Below are 20,702 nucleotides of genomic sequence, written 5' to 3' on the forward strand. Positions count from 1 at the left end.
CCTCCAGCTACTATGATCTCCCTAACCCCTTTCCACAAACTCTTCCCTCCTCCATCTCTCCTTTACTCATCCCAAGCCTCATCCTATTGCTATAAACTCCGAATTAACACTTCTGGATTCTTCCTGTCTCTATCCCTCTATTACTCTAGTCAATACAACTACCAAACTCACATATCCTCTGCTCAAAATAACTCCTAATAATACTGTACTCCTATTTTCCTATACTAATCCACCACTAATTCCTCTTGGATTCCTGAGTAGCGTGCTACTCACCAAAAAACGATTCAACGCCTCGTCAGGAGTAGTAAGCGCTATATAAATACAATTACTATATATATTTAAATATACACACACACACACACACACACACACACACACACACACACACACACACACACACACACACACACACACACACACACACACACACACACACACACACACATACTCTCTCTCTCTCTCTCTCTCTCTCTCTCTCTCTCTCTCTCTCTCTCTCTCTCTCTCTCTCTCTCTCTCTATCTCTCGCTCTTATAGGAAACAACAAGCATTGGTAAGACTTATAGAAAACAGCTAGGGCACTAGGGGAGGGCCAGACCATATACTAACATAGTGGAATGTGAAGTGAAGCACCCCCCACCCAGTGATGTGGAGTAGTTAGAGAGGAGTTGGGAGAACTCGGTCCCAAGAGGTGAGTACCTTAGCAAGCAAGAGAGCAGAGGCAAACCTGGTCTTCCCAAGGACTAACAGGAGGACTTAGAAAATGGATTGTGCAAGAACAGGACCAGACCAGAGGAACCCAAAGGTGGATTCTGGAAGGAGAGGACCTGCAAAAGAAGGAGACAGAGTCCAGTCCATGATGGAGTGTCAAGACGGGGCAGGAGGCACTACCCACCCTTCTGTTGATGAAGATTTGTGTTGACCAGGGAGGGACATCAGCTCTGGAGCCCAGGAGCTGCAGAGAGGTCCTTGGAGCTGTGAAGATGATGTCACATGTCGGTCGCCGGGTTGCAGTTGGTCAGTGGTCAGGAGAACCCCTAACAAGCCTTGGCCAATGCAAGTTGGAGCAAAAGAAGAGCTGCAAGGCTGAAGAGGGCCAGCAAGGTCCAGGGAACTCAACCCTTGGAGGGGAGTCCGGGCTGACCCTCAGCAGTTTGGAAAGCCAGCAGGAGCAGTCACAGCCCCTCAACCCACTGGCAGCAGGCATAGCAAGTTTCAGTGAGGTCCAATCAGCACACCTGGAGAGGACTCCCACGTCGTTGGAGCAGCAGAGAGGAGACTGTCCTTGGAAGGATGAAGTGCTGGAGGCCGGGGATACTTGGAGCCTGAAGATCCTTTGGAGCAGGAGTCAACAAGCCTTGGTTGCCGCAAGAGTTGCGGTGCTCAGGCGTACTTTCCTGCAAGGAGAGGCAAGGGCTCACCGTCTCCCAAAATAGACAGAGGGCAGAAGGGACTAAGAGTACCACTCCGGCCACCACCTGTGTTGAAGAATCAACGCAGTTCCTGAGGAGGGCAGATCCACGCAGGTGGATGTCATTGCTTTAGGTGCCTGCAGATGCAGGGGAGTGACTCCTTCACTCCAAGGGACATCCCTTCTTGTTTTTTGGTGCAGCTGAAGTCTTGCCAACCCCAGAGGATGCACAGCCATGGAAATGTGGCAGTTCCTGGAATCAGCCAGGGAAACCATGTTGCAAGGCAAGGTTGTCTCTGGATTTGCAGCCTTGTCGGTTCCTGAAGTGTTTAGTTGCCGTTCTGTCAGAGTACCTTAATTCGATTCCCTCAGGAGCAGAAGACTAATCCTCAATTCCCAACCCAAGCTACTTGCAACAAATTAGAATCTCGTTTAGAGCACCCTGGAAGGGGAATGGGACAAGAGACACTGCCTCAGCAGGTTCGCTTCTTCTTTCATTTTGGACTACATGACTCTTCTATATTGTTCTTAAGGTAAAACCTAAAGAAATTACAATCCCAGTTACTAGGGACACGTATTCTTTCTTTAACAACTATAATTTTCAACAATTATTAATGTCTTTCTTCTTTTAAACCTAACACTCTTTACCTGTATTTCCTGAGGATTTTGCCTCTTTCTTTCTCTCAACTTACATGCGATTGAATTTATGGTAAAATTACTTGTAAGGCTACTGATATCCTTTTGATATATATATAGTCAGTTTGATGTTGGGTCTTGAAATATTGTCTCTGTAGGCAAATAATATTAGTTCATATCTTGCCTTAATTTCCTTTTGTGAGATAGTGTTGCTATATATATATATATATATATATATATATATATATATATATATATATATATATATATATATAGAGAGAGAGAGAGAGAGAGAGAGTATTGAGTCTGTCATTACATTTGAAAAACTGAAAATCTTATTACTGTCTATTCAAGTTTTCATTAAAACATTTGAGCACATCCTTTACAAATTTGTAAAATATTCTTTATACTGTACACTCCTCGGAATACAACCAATAAATCTTTTTTCAGACTTCTGCTATTTGCTCCAACTCTTGAAATATCACAAATTTAGTTTCTTGACTCGCTTTAAAGCTTTCGGCTTGCCCTCCTCAAGATTACACCAAATTTCTAAGCACATTTCTTATTTTTTCTGTGAAACACTTACAAATCATCTTGCTGTCGTCACACTGTAATATTCATTCAAAACTTACTTAAAAACTTGTTTCAAATCTTGAACGATGATGTCTTCATCAACACGTTTTACCTCAGGGTATAAGTGCTCCACAATACTGCTGCCAAACTCCAGTCAGGGCTCAGTTAAAGTGCGCAGCGCTCGAGCAGCGCACTCCTATTCTACTCTTGAGCTTGGCAGAGCAACACTAGAACGACAACAGATGCCGGCACAACCTGACGGCCATCTTGGATTCCTCTTTAGCTGCAAAACCTGTAAAACAACTCGACACAACAGATTCACATGGGGACGACGTCTCTGCCATTGTGGACATTTGCGAAAATACAGATAACTTGCTCTTTTCCTTCTCCTCACTGAAGTCTGGGCACTACAGATTAGGGGGGTCTTGACACGTTCCTGTGGCCAGGAGCAGAAGAGGTCGATGCAGAGAAGTCCTGGTGGAGCCTTGCACACTGAATCTGAGGACCCACCCGCAAGGGAGTCCCTAAATAGCCCTACCAGGGATATTGGTTGCATGGTGACCACCTTTTGGAGGTAAGGGGGCTCACTGACGTCACCTGCCTGTCCTGGCCACTCAGATGCTCACAGGAGCCTCTGCACATCTTGTTTTCAAGATGGCAGACCCAAGTTGCCACCGGGGGTGGTGATGGACAGGGAAATGGTCTCTCCCCTTTCCTTTGTCCACTTTTGTGCGAGAGCAAGGTCCCTGGACTGGTGCAAACCGGTTTATGCAAGAAGGGCACCAAATGTGCCCTTCAAAGCTACCCCTCCCCAGCCTTGTAACACCTATTTCCAAAGGAGAGGGTATTGCCTCCCCCTCCCAGAGGAAATCCTTTGTTCTGCCTTCTCCAGCCTGAGCTGGTCAAGCAGCAGGAGAGCAGAAACCTGCCTGAGGGGTGGCAGCAGCGTGGGCTGCTCACAAAACCCTGGAAGACTGGTAGTAGCAATACTGATGGGGTCCTCTAAGGAACCCCCAGAGTGCATAGAATCATGCCACCAATACTGGCATTACTATTGGGATATGATTCCAACATGTTTGACACCAAACATGCCCAAGTTCTGAGTTACCATTATATAGCTGGACCACAGGAAGTGACCTGTGGCAAGTACACAGGTAAAATGGCTTCTCTGCACTTAAGAAGTCCAGTGCGTTGGAACTGGGGTTCATAGAGACACCTTTCCTCATGCAAGAGTGCCCTCACACACAGGAACCTGCACCCAGCCCTTTGGACTGTAAGGGCCTACCATAGGGGTGACTTACAGTGATCTATGGTGAAAGGGTGTGTGCACCTTTTCACGCAGACTGCAATGACAGGCCTGCAGACACATTTTGTGAGCTGCATGAGCAGAACGTAGTTTGTGTGCAGCCAATATTTGGACGAAAAATACAGGTAAGCCCACAGTTTTTGGCAGGAGTTGAAATGTATTCTTTAAAAGATTACACCCAGCAAGAAGTTAAAGATGTTAACGATTTATTCACAGAACTTTTGCAGAGTATGATGTGTACATCTAATTCAGACAAGACATAGGGACTATCACAAAATGTGCAATTTCTAGAAATTCACTGGAATCCAGAACATAGGGAGATGTTGTTACAGGTAAAACAAGAGAGTTTGGAGTTTGCTACTCCTTGCGCTAAGCAAGAGACACAGAGGTTCATGGGATTGTTTGATTTTTGGAAATAGCATGACCCTCATCTGAGTAAAATCTTATCTCTTTGGTACAAAGTGACAAGAAAAAAACATGAGTTTGAATGGGGTGAAGAGCAGCAGTATGCTTTTGATTTGACAAATGAAATAATTCAACAGGCTTTAGACTTGTGGCCAGTGCAGGAGGGAGACATTGAGTTACATGTAACTGTTCAGGGACAATATGCAAATTGGAGTAAGTGGCAAAAATAAGGGAGGATGAGGGTGCCCCTGGGGTTTTGGACTAGAAAACTATCTGACTTTGGGAAGCGCTATACTCCCTTTGAAAAACAGCATTTGGCCTTTTATTGGGCTCTAGTGGATACTGAACAAATCACACTTAGGTCATAATGTAATTCTGAGACCTGAAATACCAATTATGCAGTGGGTGATGCGTTCACCTAAATCTCACTGTATAGGAAATGCACAAGAGGCTAGTATCATACGCTGGAAATGGTACATGCAAGACAGGGCTCGAGTAGGATCAGCAGGCACTGCAGCCCTACATGAACAGGTGTCAAAAGCCCCTGTACAGGATGAGGAGAGGGTGCAGGAGGTATTACAGGTAAAAGACTCACCAGTGAGATGGGGTGCGCCATTTGAATCATTGTCCCCTGAGGATAGGAAGCATGTATGGTTCACCAATGGTTCATCCAAATACGTGGGTAACAAAAGACATTGGAAAGCAGTGTCATACAATCCAGTTACCAAAAAGTTGTGACCACCCTTCCCCTTTCTTGACCGGTATGTTTTCAACCATTTTCTTTCCCTTCAACATATAGTTACAATTTGAACCCACAAAAATTTTCTGTCGCGTACCTGTTAAGTACTTTATTTGAAAATGTCCTGGTTCTCCCCTGCTCATGGAATGTTCACAACGCTTTAGTCAGCACTTTTTCATAAAATTGGGGACTCGATCTATGGAGCAATCATGCTGATCTAGAACAAATACCCTTAGATTGTGAATGTTGTTCTATATCGATCTGTATGTACCTCTCTATATATTTCTTACAGATTCTGATTCTATATCATGTCCAAGTGCTCGTATCACCACAACTTATTTGAATGGTATGGTATTGGTCGTTTTTCAGCCTGCTTTATAACATTCTAATATTTTTCTTTTGGCTCACGTCCTTATATCCAGCACTCTTACGTTTGTTCTTCAATTTTAATCCCACATTAGCTTTTAATCAGTTATCACCTATATTAACATACACTCTCTTATATTTACGCACTTAATCTTTCTATACAGGGCCTCATATATATATAAATGTTTTTTGTTTGAACTTCAATCACCCACAATTCTGGCAAGCTATTCATCCTTAAGCGATTTGTAAATCGGTCTCTTTGCATCTCTGTCTCCTCCGGGTGTATCCTCTTTCCTTTTCAGCAGTATAGCTTTTATCCTATGTTGCATTGCTCTTTTCTCTCTGGGACCACCCAAATTAAAGAATAATACCTACTATAACTTATATACTGGAATCTCTCACCTGCTCTTTTATAAGGTGTATCTGAGTCTGGTACTATTTTGTACACTATATTTAGTTTGTTTTTTGTTCTACTTTTCTTTCAGCCTTGAGAAAGCCCCGGCTTACGTGCCGTAAGGGGGCGAAACACGTGTTGGCTGACGGTCTTGTGTCGTTGCTTTAGACTCACCAACGATGTTAGGACGATGTTCCTAGGCTATTGTAAATAGACTCACAACTGACGGCATTTACATTGGATTGACGTTGTTCACAATAAACCTGAAATAAGAAGACTAGACTGACTCTTTATACAATCACTACGGATTCACCTTGTGTGTTTGGCCGGATGTTTTGTTTCGGACTCATTCTTCTATATTAATAATGTTGGAATCAAATTGCTCACAATGAATAAGGCATTTTGAGGATTAACCCGGAAACAATAATACTTTTGTCTGACTCTCATAATATTTTATTAGAGGGACTTTTCCACTATCAGACTTTATACTTGTTACTTTAGGAGGACTAGGGTCCAATGTCCTCCGGTTAAGTCCCTTCAGTTACCTCATTTAGGCATTTTATACAGAGAGCTAGTGTACTGGACCCCCTCCTTTTTTGGAGCTTTGTTTTTGCATGTGACCACCACAAGAGAAGGAAAAAGTAGCCAATATGCAGAGTTGTACACTGTGTATCAGGTTCCAAACCAAGAGCTGCCTGGGACTTGTCATATTTACACTGATTCTTGGTCCACTGCCAATGGGTTAGCCATTTGGCTTCCCACATGGCATGCACGTAACTGGTACATTCACTCAAAGGAGGTGTGGGGCAAAGAGTTGTGGCAAGAAATTTGGGAAATGTTAGAACAGAGTAAAGTCACAGTGTACCATGTGGATGCTCATTGGCCCATTGACTCACTGGAATGCTGGGTCAATTCCCTTGGAGACGACAAAGCCAAAATTTCAGAGGCAAAAGTAGCAACCCAGAATTCTGTCTTGGTGAGGATGGCTAAATGGGCGCACCAGAAATGTGGGCACCTAGAAGAAAAAGACACTCACAGGTGGGCAGAGATTAGAGGGATGCACATTTCCCTAGATTTGATAAAAACTGTGATTTTGCAATGTCCTATTTGTCAGCACACACAATAGAGATCTGTCCCACAAACAGTCAAAGGTCAATTGGGGAGAGGAAAGTTACCAGGACAGATAGAAATCAAAGCTATTCTGTTAAATAGTGGAGAAGTGGATTTATTCATACAGATTGGAGACAGAATTGCCCAACGTGTTGTAAGTTCAGTGTATTGAGGATTAGTGGGGAAGGGGACTGCTCCAGCCTTTCTGACAGTGCAAGGAAAGGGAGGTTTTGGTTCAACTGACAAAAACCCTGATGCTAAGGTGTGGATGGAATCCCCAAATGGCCCTCCAGAACCTACAGAAATTATAGCCAAAGGCCCCAATAATGTCCTGCTGATTATAAAACAAGGAAAGGAAAAATGGGACTGCATTTCAGATGACAAATGTTATTTGCAAGAAAAATCATTCTTGTTTCTTTTACAGATCATACTACGACTTGCCACTGACCTTGAGTGTGCTATGTGGTCTCCCTTTGGGTGTTTGCATGTGGGGTCGGGGGAGGGACCGCACCCCCAATCTAAACCTGATTGATCAACCACGTTGTGCAACACCCCTGCTGCTTTTTAAGTGAAAAACCTATGGATCCATTTAGCTTTAATTGTGCTTCACAGATCAAGGTTCTGCATGGGAACAATGCAGAGTACCATGGATGTTCTATCAACCTGTTTGATTGCATTTCTACTGGAATTAATACATGGCTTGTTATCACCTGATGACTGCTGCCAATCTCATTAAGCATGTTTAAGTTGCCAGTTGGCTGACTATTCTCGTATGGGAACCTCACTTTTACTTACATTCCAGCAAACATTACAGGTGGACTATGCACCTTTACATGATTAGGACTCATGGGCCCGTATTTATACTTTTTTTGCGCCGCATTTGCGTCGTTTTTTGACGCAAAAACGGCGCAAACTTGCAAAATACCATTGTATTTTGTAGGTTTGCGCCGTTTTGCGTCAAAAAGCGGCGCAAATGCGGCGCTAAAAAAAGTATAAATACGGGCCATGATGTTTCCATCTAATTCTATACCAACTTGTTATCCTAGAGACACTATTCAATCAATTATTATCCCAATCAGAATATATAAGCTTCAGTCTTTTTATTGTAGGTGTGCCTGGTGCAACTGTTTATAAGATCAATACGTTAATCCCACTTCCATTGCTTTATAGTGACTGCTTTTGTCATTTCATTATGTTGCTGTGTACCTGATTTGCTTGTAATGTTTTTTTTTTTAAGACAAAAAAATAACAGAGAAGTTGATTTTAAATCTGTCGTATAAACGAGTCATTGGTCAAAGGGCGGAATATAGTGAAATGTGTGTTTTAACCACTGACTTCGTGTTGCCCCACTTTGCGCTTGGCTTGGCTGTCCACCGTCACACTAGTGATCACCAGTTACAGACTCCATTTGTATTCAGTTTAGCCTTAGCTTCATTCTGCCTATTGACTTTATTGTAACATTAGCCACTGCCATGTTAAAGGCTGCCAGTGATTTTCCACGTTGTCTGTCTTGTTTTCATTCTCTCTTGTTTTTCTATTAATTCCCACCAAGGGCTTTGGCTGATAGGAATGTACTCAGACGGCAGGGAACGGCCTTGCTTTGACTTAACATCTTGGGATTGTGGCCAAATCCCAATGTATTGTTTTCAAAGCATACCTACACCAGCCAGCATGTTTGAATACTTCTTGCGCCAGCAGGAGGGGTTGTTCCCATAAAGCTCCCTTTTATCTTTTTTTAAGATATAAAAGAGAACCAGATCGACAGTAGAAGATTCAGAGACCTCAATCAGGATTCAGACGTCGGATACCTGATATAGATTTCCCGTGAGGGTACAGATCTCTCTTTCTTGCAGATGAAAGGGGTCATCGGCTTGCTGGCCGGAGAAAGATGAAGCGCCTGACAGGCCCTACGGTGATGCATTTTTAATTCATTATTTCCTTTGCATTATAATATAGATACATATATTTGCGGTGTATATTGCAGTGGAGAATCAGTCGTGTCTGTTTTCATTTCATTGTTGTGACTATTTTTAAATGTGTGCTTTCAACATGCTAATCTCCTTTTAGGAACCTTGCGTAGTGAAATAATACATGTCTTCTTTGGACTAAGAAGTGCATTCCAGAGATTTTTTGTCAGGGCATGAGTATTTCAGCTCGGTTATTAGTGAAAAGCAAAACAGGGTGGAACTGGCATGAAGTGGGCACTCCTCCTAATTTAACAAATTTTCCTACCTGTGCTACCACCAAAAGTGGGGTCAGGACAGGCGGTTGGTAATTTCCGCCATGTGGAGAGACCTGGATCGCATTACAAAGACGGCAAGGCCTTTGAAGCTCCCAGACCTGGAATGCCCATCCTGCCTGGGAGGGGAGGTCACACCTCTGACCAGTGCAGGCTTTTGTCTCAGGGCCTCGAGAGCACTGGCTGTCACCTTGGGGGGCAGGAAGCACATCTGTGGTGGTTGAACTGCTCAGGACCAGTCTGTCAGCACACTGAGTGGGCTTTGGTGAGGGGTCACTGAGGGTGGCACACTTGGTGCTGCAGCCCTCAGACCTTCCTTTGAACCCCAGGACCTAAGTACCAGGGGTACCATTTACTAGGGACTTACAGTGGTAACTAAGGAGTTTGCTGATTGTGCAAAACTGTGCAGTTTTGAGGAAAGAGATCTGGCACAGGGGACCTGGTTAGCAGGGACCCAGTGCACCAACAGTCAAAGCCACAACAGAAACAAGGTAAAAAGTGGGGGCTAACGATGTCACAAAGGGTGCTTTCCTTTTCCTACACCCACCATCCTCTAAATGTATGTTACAATGATATGACTGTTCTTCTTTTAGTTTCTTGCTTGTCATTCTGATTCAAGCATGTGACTCTATGAAACATCCAATACTGGAAAAGAAAATTAGTTACATATAACTGTAGTTCTCCAATGTTGGTATCTTTCATAGATTCACATGTGACCCACCCTCCTCCTGTTAGAGGCTCCCCTCAGACATAAGAATTATTAAATTCACATTTGTGCTCGAAACTCTGAGGGAATCAGTCTCTGTTGGGAGTGTTCTAGAGGGTGCTGTGGCCCGATTGGCTAAGGTTTTTGGTTTTGTTATTTTTTAAAAAGGATATAAACCTACGGTTCAAAGCTAGTCTATCTATTATAATAATGCATATAGCTTATTATAGTACTCCGGGTCTCCCACTTAGACATCAGAGAATGATTCAAACATGTGAATCTATGAAAGATACCAATACTGGAGTACTACAGCTCTAAAGTAATCCCTGTGGTCACCCACAAACAAGAGAACTCTACAAAGCATTCTCATTAAAGCACACTACTTGTGCCCACAGGTTACAGCATATAGCCCACACATGTAAAGGATACCTTGTAGTCATCCACAAGTTGTTATATTCATATAGCTCTTCATACCATTTACTGGCTTCATAAAGCACACTGATATGCATCAGGATCCAGAATGAGTAGGGTTTTGATTTTAGCATGACCTTTGAGGAACAACTTGTGTAAGGTTTCAGATTCCCCCCCCCCCCCCCCAATAAACTTTGTTAAGGTTTTTGAATGAGAACAGAATGACAATAGTTCATCTTTCAATTAGCATACAGTATTACAGCTCAGATAGCAATAGTAAGGGCCAGATGTATCAAAGGGTTTTACCCATTCTGTGTCTATGGGAAAATGTGTTCGTACATATGGCCCTAAGAGTATACACACGCACAGTAGTGTTTGTACCAGAATTACCAACAAAAGACAAGCCTGTATCCCAACAGGGATTTGGTTTATATCTACTCAATTCTCTTGGTCCCTCCCCAAAAACTATAGAGAACCTCTCCACCCATGTCTGTGTCCTGTAGATGGCCTAGTCATTACACAAACGGAGTATATGTGTACCTGTGGACATTTCCCAAATCCTCTGGGAAGCCAGCAGGGACCGGATCACATAAATCTGTCCTTCCGTCAGGGTAGATAATGTCTGCAGTCCCCATCCCACTCCCATTTACTGCCTTGTGTGGGTCAGTTAGCATAGCCGCCCATGCCTTTAGGTCATCTTCTAATTTTTCATCTGTACGAACGTGTCACATGTGCACTTCCTCTTCCCCAGCCCATTCTACAATGTCACACAGCCAAGTCATACCGGGGGGGATGTTGATCGGAGCCATGCCATAGCAATGCGTCACTTTGCCAACGCCAGTCCCAGAAGGAGAAATTGGTGACCGAGATGTTTTTTTTAGCAAGGGAGGGAAGCACACCAAGCAATATCTGATGTGCTTCTGGCTGCACATCCCAGTCCATTGCTTTATTCAGACTATCAAGAACTGTCTGCCAGAAAGGGGTTAAAGATTGACATGTCCAAGCCATATGTACAAAGTCTGCCAATTTAAGATTACATCGTGGACAATTCTCTGAGCGGATTGTATAAATTATGTGCAGTGTTTTTGGTGTAAGTTTTGTCTGAAGCACATTGGAGCTGACCTTCTTTACTCCTTCATGTACTTTTCCCCCAGTCTTGTTCCTCCAGTTTACACCAAGTTTTTAGCAGGTCGGTTCGCAATTTGCGCCAGTTGTTCAACTTGCTGGGGTCTATTGGGCGAGTTTCTTCTAATCTCCTTAAATCCTTCTCCGGGTGGCTATATCCCATTCTAGCTGTTGCCGGACCCCATAGGACGTAGTGCGGCATATCCCCCCTTATGACCACTTTCATCGCCTCCCAATTGACAGCTTTGGAACTTGCCAATCCCCAGTTCTCTTGAAAGTAATTCGTCAGTGTACCTTGTACCATTTGAGCATATGATGGATCAACAAGGGACTCCCCCCTAATTCACCATAACAGTATCTGTGAGCGGTCAGGTTTACTCCCCAGAGCCAGCAACAGCAGGGAGTGGTCAGAAATGTAGTGTGTCAGATAAGCTACTTCAATGATGTGTGGGGCCAATTCAGGAGAGAAAAGGCAATAGTCTAGGCGACTAAAGGTGTGAATCGCTGGCGTGTAACAGGAGCAATTTTTTTTGTTCAGGGTGTCATTCGTGCCAGATGTCATGTAGACGTAGGCCCTCCAATGTAGCTTGGAGTGTTGCAGTAAGTCTGGGTTTTGTGAAAAATCAAGGGGGGCTTCGATCCATCCTACCACATCCATAATACAGTTACAATCCCCTGCTAACAATATGACAGCAATCAAAAATGTACCTTGTGGAAAAAGTCTGGGCAATCTACGTTGGTAGCGAAGACATTAATTAGGCATATTTCATGGCCATCTAGACTACCATGAAGGATTATGTAGTGGCCCTTGAGATCGACAGTATGGTTGTAGTGTTGGAATGGTACTCCCAGGGCCACCCAAATAAGAACCTCCGGGCATATCCCGAGTAGGACGTGGCACATATATTATCTCTCCACTGTTTATAGAGGCTGGGAATGCAGTCCCCCCACACATGTTTTTTTAACAAAGGTGACGGCCACCCTGTAGCGTCTTAAGTATGCATGTATACGCCTATGCTTTTCATAAGTGGCAATCCCGCTGACATTCCATGTAATACGTTTTGTGAGGGTTTCAGCGATTAGGTATATGCAATCCTCCTTCCCTCCACCCTCCTCCAATTAGTCGCCATGCACCTTTCCCACACATGGATCTTTCCATTCTCAATGCCAGACTGGGACTACACAATAGCAGTGGTAACGTTTCAAGTAAACAACAAAAACAGCCTCCAATCCCAATTCCCTCCCTCCCCGTGGGCAGTGATGCAAATCATTTGCATTGTACATTATTTGAGTCGGAAGTTAGCAAGTCCCACCCTATACTAAACTTCAAAAAGCAATGGAAACAGTGGAACTTGTGCTGTGCAGGAGGGTAGTTCAGTGAGGAGGAAGCAAGGCTTTAGCTCTCAGCCCTCCACCTGCTTCTACCGAACCTCTATATGGGGGTGTCTCCACCAGGTCTGCTCAGCCATGTAGGTGAGTTATAGGGTAACAGGAACTGTATATGCGCACATCCTTCTAGGCATATTTCTTTTAGCCCAGGGCATCACTTAAGACCCCAACGTGGACCCCAGTGATGCAAGTCTGTTGACATTATTAGGAGTTATTACTCAAGTCTCAGTTCGTCATTTACCCGTCATTTACCCCCAGGGTTGCGGCATCCCAGTATCCATCAAACGGAGGTGCTCCCCTTCTCTGCCAGGAATCCCCAAGGTGCCTTCTGCGTTATCTGTCAGCATCCCAGGGATTAGGGTTAAATCATATCTCTGTTCTTGGTTAAACCTTCATGTTGCTAAGTAAACATAATGTGCTGTGTTACACAATTGGTTTTATCAATGCTTGTTTTACCAATGCTTGTTTGCTAATGTGAGCAGGTGTAGATGTGTGCTTCTAATTGGGTGTGGTGTAGACATGTGCTTCTAATTGGGTGTGGTGACTCATCCACATGTGGAAACTCAACTGCTTTCCTGATTGGCTATAAATAGCAGAGTGAAGCATGCCTCCCTGCTTGGCTTTGTTTTGCTTCCTGATCTCAGCATCTGATTTGGCAGTCTTGAAGAGACAAATGCATTTCTGAACATTCTACATTATTATTGTCGTTACTTGCCTAAATGTGCTTCAGGAAATCTGCTTGAGCTCAAGTACTACAAAAAGTGACAGTGCAATTTTAAAAGAGCCTTTACGTGACTTTTCTTTCTCTAATATCGTAACTCTTGGATTTAAATTGTGTCATTCATGCCTGTGTTTCAGCTTTTAGGAATTTGCTTTCAAAGGGTTTTTCACACACACAGTGAAACCAAACCAAACTGTGCCACTCTAACTGTTTAAACCCAGAGTGGACCTTTGTATTTCTTAGATTGTTTTTGTTCCTTTTAGTTTAACCCTATGCATGGAGGAAAGTTCTGCGTGATATAATGAATGCCCTTGTTTGTCTTTCTTGTGCATGATAAGTGCAACCACAGTTCTAATTGTAGTATGCAACAGTGAATCTCTGTGAAGCCAGCTCTAGTGTTGCAGTACTTATTGTTATGGTACTCAGTTTGGGTTTTTGGTAATGTAGTGTTAGTAATTGTGCCAACAGTTATTATTATCCAAGAAAAGTGCTGGAGAATCCCGGTGTTCTTCTACCGCTCTCGTGCCCATATCAGAAAGAGAGATTCAGTTTCAAGGAAGTTGAGTGCACTAACTCTACTATCACTCTGTCAACAATGACCTGCTCCCCGAAGATACAGGGTGCCTGGCTGGACCGGCAAGACGTGGCAGTGTTTTGTCTCTTTATCTTCCACTCCCCCTTTCCTTTTGGGACACCTGCCGGGGTTTCTGTGTCCACCAGGAAGTGCTGAGAGGTGTTCCAGGAGATCGGGGGCATACCATCACCCCTGCAGCCATCCTGCTTTTCAGGTGAGTGACCCCGTCCCGACATTCTCAATGAATGCCTTCTCAGGAGATTTCTTTGGCTGCTGTCGTATGTTCATCTTGGAGGTCCTGGGATCCTTGTCTGGGACTATGTCTGTCTATCAGAGTGCCATCCGGGCATGTTAGTGTTTTGTCAGCGTCTCTTTCAGCCTCTTGACTCTTCCATCGACCGTACCATGTCGGGGGTGGGAGGCAGGGCCCGGCGTGCTCTGTCAAATGGACACCTTTTGGGTTTGGTCCTGGGTGGATCCATAGCTTCTTGAGATGAGCCAGTCGTTGGCTGACACTGCTGTAAAGAAAAAGAGGGCTTTCTATTAATCTTGGACTCGCAGCTTTGCTGGGAACATGAAACTATATTTCAGATTAAGGTCCCTGAGGTGTCTCTTAACTGATAGGAAGGTCTTCCTCTTTTCTTGCAATCTCTGAGTATAGTCAGGGTAAATGGAAATTGGGTGACCTTCAAACATTAGGGGTCCCTTTGTGCATGTAGTCCAAATCATTGCATCTCTGTCACAAAAATTAAATAGATGGGCAATAATTGCTCTTGGGGGGTGCCCCCGGTCAGGGCGGTGGGACAAGGGCTCTTTGGGCGCCTTCAATTGTGAAGAATTTGGATAGCTGATGGGCTGCAAAACAGAGGTAATCCAGTCTTCCAGAAAGAGTTCAGTTGACTGACCCACCGCCCTCTCTGGGCATCCCACAAACCATAAGTTATTCCTGCGTGACCTTCCTTCCGAGACCTCCAGTCTTTCATTTAGACACTCTGACTGTTGTAGGCAGACCACAGCATCTCTAAGTGTGTTGCCCTCCTGCTTTAAGGTACCCACATGTTGTTCCGTGGATGTTACATGTTCTGTCACCATGCACAAGTCTACACGAAGCAAGTTAACATTCATAGCGACGGAGTCAATCTTGTGTGATAGTTCATCACGCAAGGTGTTAATCGCTGCCAGGAGATCCACTAAGGTTAAATCCTCCTCATTATGTGACTCCACCCCCTGCGCGCAAGATCTCTGCATGCGACTGCTCCACCAGGGGGCCAGGCGTGTGTATCCTAATATGTTGTTGGCCTGGGTGTGCTTAGTTCCTTTGTCTTTCACATTACTGGGCTCCGCTGTGTCTTATGTCACGCCCCCTCAGTGTTCAGAACCTAGGTGACAGTCTGTATCGTGGGCCCCCAGAAAGAGTGCCGAGACACTCTGCTGGTTTGTCTGTACTTCACTAGGGGTGGCACCACTTACCCCCTACAAGGTCGTGCACAGGGGAAGCGGCGCAAACAATCGTATCCAGGCGACGTTCCTAGGATGAATAAAATCAATACTTGGGCAGTGTGTTGTGTGTTTTGCTTCAGATTAGGTCAGTCACATTTGTGTATCTGCATCATTACCTCTCACTCCCCTCAGGGCCCATTCAATATATATACATCTCCTAGTTCCTGCAGCTCAGATCAGTGACAATCATTATATGAGGGTGCACTCCGAGCCGGGGGCAAATGCAGTCAATACCAGAGAAAAGCAGGTGTGTGTCTGTTGCCCTAATTGCAAAAGGCGCCACTTGAAGTGTCAGGCCATACTGCAGTTCAGCACCTACCTTGTCTATGAGTCGGACCATGTGGATCTTTTCTCTCATTCCTTTGCCTCACACAAGCACGTCTTTGGGTGGGGTGCACCAGCTCAGTTCCCAGTAGTCCATGCAGGATTCTGTCCATCCCTTGCGATCTGGCTCCGGGATGGTCAGGTCCCCAGTCTCTCACCCGGTGTGGGGGTGGAGTACACCACTCTCCAGTGCGAGACAGAATAGGCAGTGCAGGCCAGTCCATCAGCATCTTAAGCCCGGGGTGACCGCATTCCCACCAGCCTAGACACAGGGCACTGCAAGCTCACCTCCTACGCCCTAGGAGATCCAGGGCCTCATAGCAGGTAGGGGTGTAGCACGTCCTGTAGCAGTGAGAACTGATGCCTTTGAGCAGCAGCCACTCTGTTCTCGGGACAGCGTGGTCACATCCCCCGCTCTGCCTCCTCACCTCTGGGCAGGATTATCCTCAAAGCGGCAGGGGCTCTCCATTCTCATCACCCCCAAATACCAGGATCACACAGTAAAGCAGGCGGAAGGCCAAATCACAGGTCCCAGCACTCCAAGCCAGCGCTGAGTCCGTGGGCAAGATGGCAGACGCTCCCTGCATCCAGGCCATTGCAGTGCCAGTCGCCTCATGTACACCGCAATTAGGGGGACAATAAAGTCTTTATGCAACACGACTATTCCCCGCCATGCTCCCAAATGGAGTTGGGGGGGTAGCGCTCAGGATGTTGCAGGATTAAGCAGGATCGGGCAGACGCCGGTGTGACCGCAGAGAAAGGTGTCTGATCTGCCATTTTGCTCAGCTAAGCCCCCCAAGGTTTGACACTTGTTCTAAACATGGCATGAAATCATTGAAGCCTTTTTAAGTATGAAGTTCTCTGTGGATGCCTACTATTAATGGGTTGATTAAAGCATTAGCTCTGCGCCGTGAATTTTTCTTGATTCACATGCTGTGCATTATTCCACTATCTAGTGGTTGGGTCTAGAATTCTCAAAATATTTGTAGTACTATTTTTTTGTGCATCTATAGATCCCCCATTTGGTGCTTCTGTGTCATCATACGCTCTCGCCTGGAAGCTCCCACATTTGGTCCCATCTTCAGATTTTGTTTTTTCCACCGTTGGGTCTGAGTGCTTGGCTGAAAGCGCTCTGACACGAGGAAGAAAAAACTTTGGGAGAAGTTCGCGAAAGATTAGATGAAACCCAGAGAAGTACATCAAGAAAGGTACTAGACAAGACTAAGAGTAAGGGAGCAGATTTCCTTGATTGTTTCAAGAATGCCTGGATATGAGGCTTCCTGTTTGGCATAATGGAAAAAAAAACTCCTTTCTAGTTCTGCCCGAATTGTCACCACAAATTCTCGCAGAAGGACCATCACCCAGTCTGCAACCTCTTCCTGCTGATTGATCACTGAAGTGCCTGTGCCTGGTTCAAGTTGATGACACTGAAGGCAAGGGTGCAGAAAGATAGGCACTACACCATGCAGTGACAGAGACCAACCCCATCGCTGTCAGACCTGGGTCTGTCGAGTGACGCAGAAGAAAACATTGCCAAAGGTGCTGAGGAAGAAACATCTAACACTGAACAGAGAATTTCTGACGTAGAAGCCCAGACAACCAAAAAGAGATCGCAGGTAAAAGATACATCTACCCCCAAAAAGAATTGCCTGAGAGTTGCAAAGCGGACTCAAAGGCATTGAAGAGAGCCCCATCGTCAAAGCACTTGCCAACTGAAGGCAGGACATGAGACAAAGATCCCCACGGATCCCTCAAAATGAACACTGCAGGTGGACAGTCTCCAGAAAAAAAGAATCATCGAAAGACGGTTACATGAAGAGCAAAGGTCAATGACTAATACGTTGTCAAAGGAATCTTCACAGTTGAAGAGGAAATCAACATCAATCCCTGACCAAGAGGAGATGCCTTGAGGCTGAAATGGCTGCTTTGCTTCTGAAGAAGAAAGACTTCAACGCAACATTAAAAGAATTTTGAATTACTCCAGAAACCTCAACGCCAAAAGACTGGCGAAAAGGACATAAATCGAACATCCTTGGACACTGAAACCACAGGAGACTGAAGAGGAGCTCTTCTGTGAAGAAGAGGAACAAGGACTGGAATTGTTTAGGAATCAGATGAGTCAAAGTACATTGATGTTCAGTGACAGAAGCTGGAGACTAACTCCCCAGAAGAGGGAGTAGACTGTTATCTGTTGAAGCCTTCACCTCTGGATGACAATGGCATGTACAACCAGGTCGTAAAAAAGGCTGCTGATAATTATGGAGTACAGCTCGAGGAGGAAAAGTCAGTCTTGTTTCCTGCTCGAAACTTTGTTCCCAAGCCAGGAGCCAATTCTTTCAGATGGTGCCTAGTGTTTTGGACCAAGAAAGGCATTTAAGGAACCCGCCACGTGTCGAGCAGTGACTACAAAGAAGAAGTATAAATATTAGTCTAGGGACCCAGCATACATCAAGGGTACAGTACAGGCTGATACTATTATCACTTCTATGGCATGGAAAAGGCCCAACATCCCTTTCCCCAGCTCCTGATAAGGAGAGCAAGAGGATGGACCTTATGGGCAGAAAAGGGGATCAGCAATTCAAATACGCTACTAAGTAGACATGCCTACCAACACTGGGAGGAGATGGTGGAGCTGAAGAAGCACCTGCCAGAACAATACAGAAAGAGCTGCACACCTGGCAGAAGAGGGCAAAAATATTGCCAATAAATGCCTGAAATTATCATTGGATGCACCAGACACAGCTAGCCAGCAAATGACGGGGATCACACTGTGCTGTTATTCTTGGCTAAGCCAGGAGCACAGGCAAACAGTTTGAATACTCTGTTCAATGGAGAACAGTTATTAGGGAAATAGCAAATCTTCTGCACCCAGCAGCACTGGCACTATCAGCAGAAAGGACAGCAGTCATTTTAGGGAAGAGCATGGGATAGAGGACAACCTCACAGGGGAGGCACAACCCCAGCTAACAAATGACTTCCAAAAGGCACACAGCCTCTCACAGACAACACCATTGGGAGGCAGAATAAAAACCTTCCTTCAGGAGTGGAGGAAGATAACATCGGGCAAATGGATGATCTTAAACATGAGAGAATTTGGATATTGCACGGGAATGGGAAAAGATACCTCCTGCAAGAGGACCACAAAAGAAGGTACATTCAAGGGAAGAAACATGTCTGCAATGATGGTAGAGGAATTGCTAGATAGAAAAGGTGCCCAGAACAGAGATCAACATATTTCCTAATACAAAAGGCAGACAGGTCTCTATGACCAATTCTAGACCTCAGATTCATAAACATGTTTTTGCAGCGTTCATCTTTTCTGGATTCACATGCTGTGCACTATTCTGACATCTAGTGTTTTTTTCCAAAGTAGTGATAGGCTTTTCTTTTTTTTTCTTTGGACATCGGTGATCATACTTTTGTGACATCTAAGAAGAAGAAACCACCAATAAGAGGCACTGGAGGAGGAGCGTTGAATGGGTACATCAAAATCGCCATGGAGAATGCCTGGACAGGGGGCTCCCTGCTCCGATTGATATGGAGGAGATGTGGTGTCATTTTTTTCAGAAGTGCCACCGTACGTTTGCACAAAATGATAAACATCTGGAGCGTAATCTATGGTCCAACATAAAAAAATGGGAGGCCGACCTCGGTTTTCTGGAGGATGATGACTGGGCTGAGGCTGTAAGGGCTCTGCGGGAGGTGGCAGTATCAGCAAGCCTGATTCACTAGAAATACCTCCATAGGGTTTATTATACTAGATATGGACTATGGCGTATGGGAGCCATTGCCGACTCTGCCTGTCTCCGATGCCAATATGCTGAGGGTGCATTTTTACACACTTTATGGGACTGGTCCAGACTCACCCAATTCTGGCTCTGAGTAACGCACTGCCTCGTAGAAGTCTTTACATGGTTCATTCCCATGGACCCCTTTTTGATACTTCTACAAATTACTGATACCTTGGCGGGCAACAGATACAAGTGCACACTCCCCTTCCTTGGACTCACTCTAGCCAAAAGAGATATAGCACGAGCGTGGAAATCAACTACTGCACCATCCTTGTCCGTAGGGAAGAGGGGTATGGACTATTGTATGGAACTTGAAATAACAATATATCAGGCCAGAGGTTGCCCCAAAAAACACTATAGAATATGGACAAGATGGGCCAACTACTGAGGAATAGTCCCCTCCCTCCCCGTGAGAACTCATGAACAACTTTTGGAAGATGAACGTCAAGTCCTTTTGACACCTTAAGCTGATTGGTCGTTTTATCATTCTTATGAGTAACGTCATATTGGGGCATGGGTAGGTGCATGATGGGGTTATGGCTTATTATACATGTTCTGTATTGTTGGTTATCGTAAAATGTATAAAAATGCAATAAAATCTGTTTACAAAAAAGAAAAACACATCTGGAGCGCAACTTGTGTCTACCACTTGAAAACAAGATGGGCTGACTACCAAGCAATAGTCACCCCCCATGAGAACTCATGCACAACTGTTAGAAGATGAACGTCAAGTCCTTTCAACACCTTAAGCACAACCTGTGTCTACCACTCGACCGCAACAGTGTCGACTTAGAAGCCTGCGCAGTCTTTAAGCCTTAAGATACTAAGGGCAAGAGACAGAGGTAGGCTCACTACGCCATGCAGGAGCGAAAACCTACTTCATCCCTGAAGCCTTGTCCAACGACAAAGAAGAAAATGTTGCTGAGGGAGCCAAAGGAAAAGGCTCGGATGTTAAGTTGTCTATCGTCGATGTCAAGAGGGAACA

The sequence above is a fragment of the Pleurodeles waltl genome, chromosome 3_1 (genome assembly GCF_031143425.1).
Source record: "Pleurodeles waltl isolate 20211129_DDA chromosome 3_1, aPleWal1.hap1.20221129, whole genome shotgun sequence".
Taxonomy (NCBI): Eukaryota; Metazoa; Chordata; class Amphibia; order Caudata; family Salamandridae; genus Pleurodeles; species Pleurodeles waltl.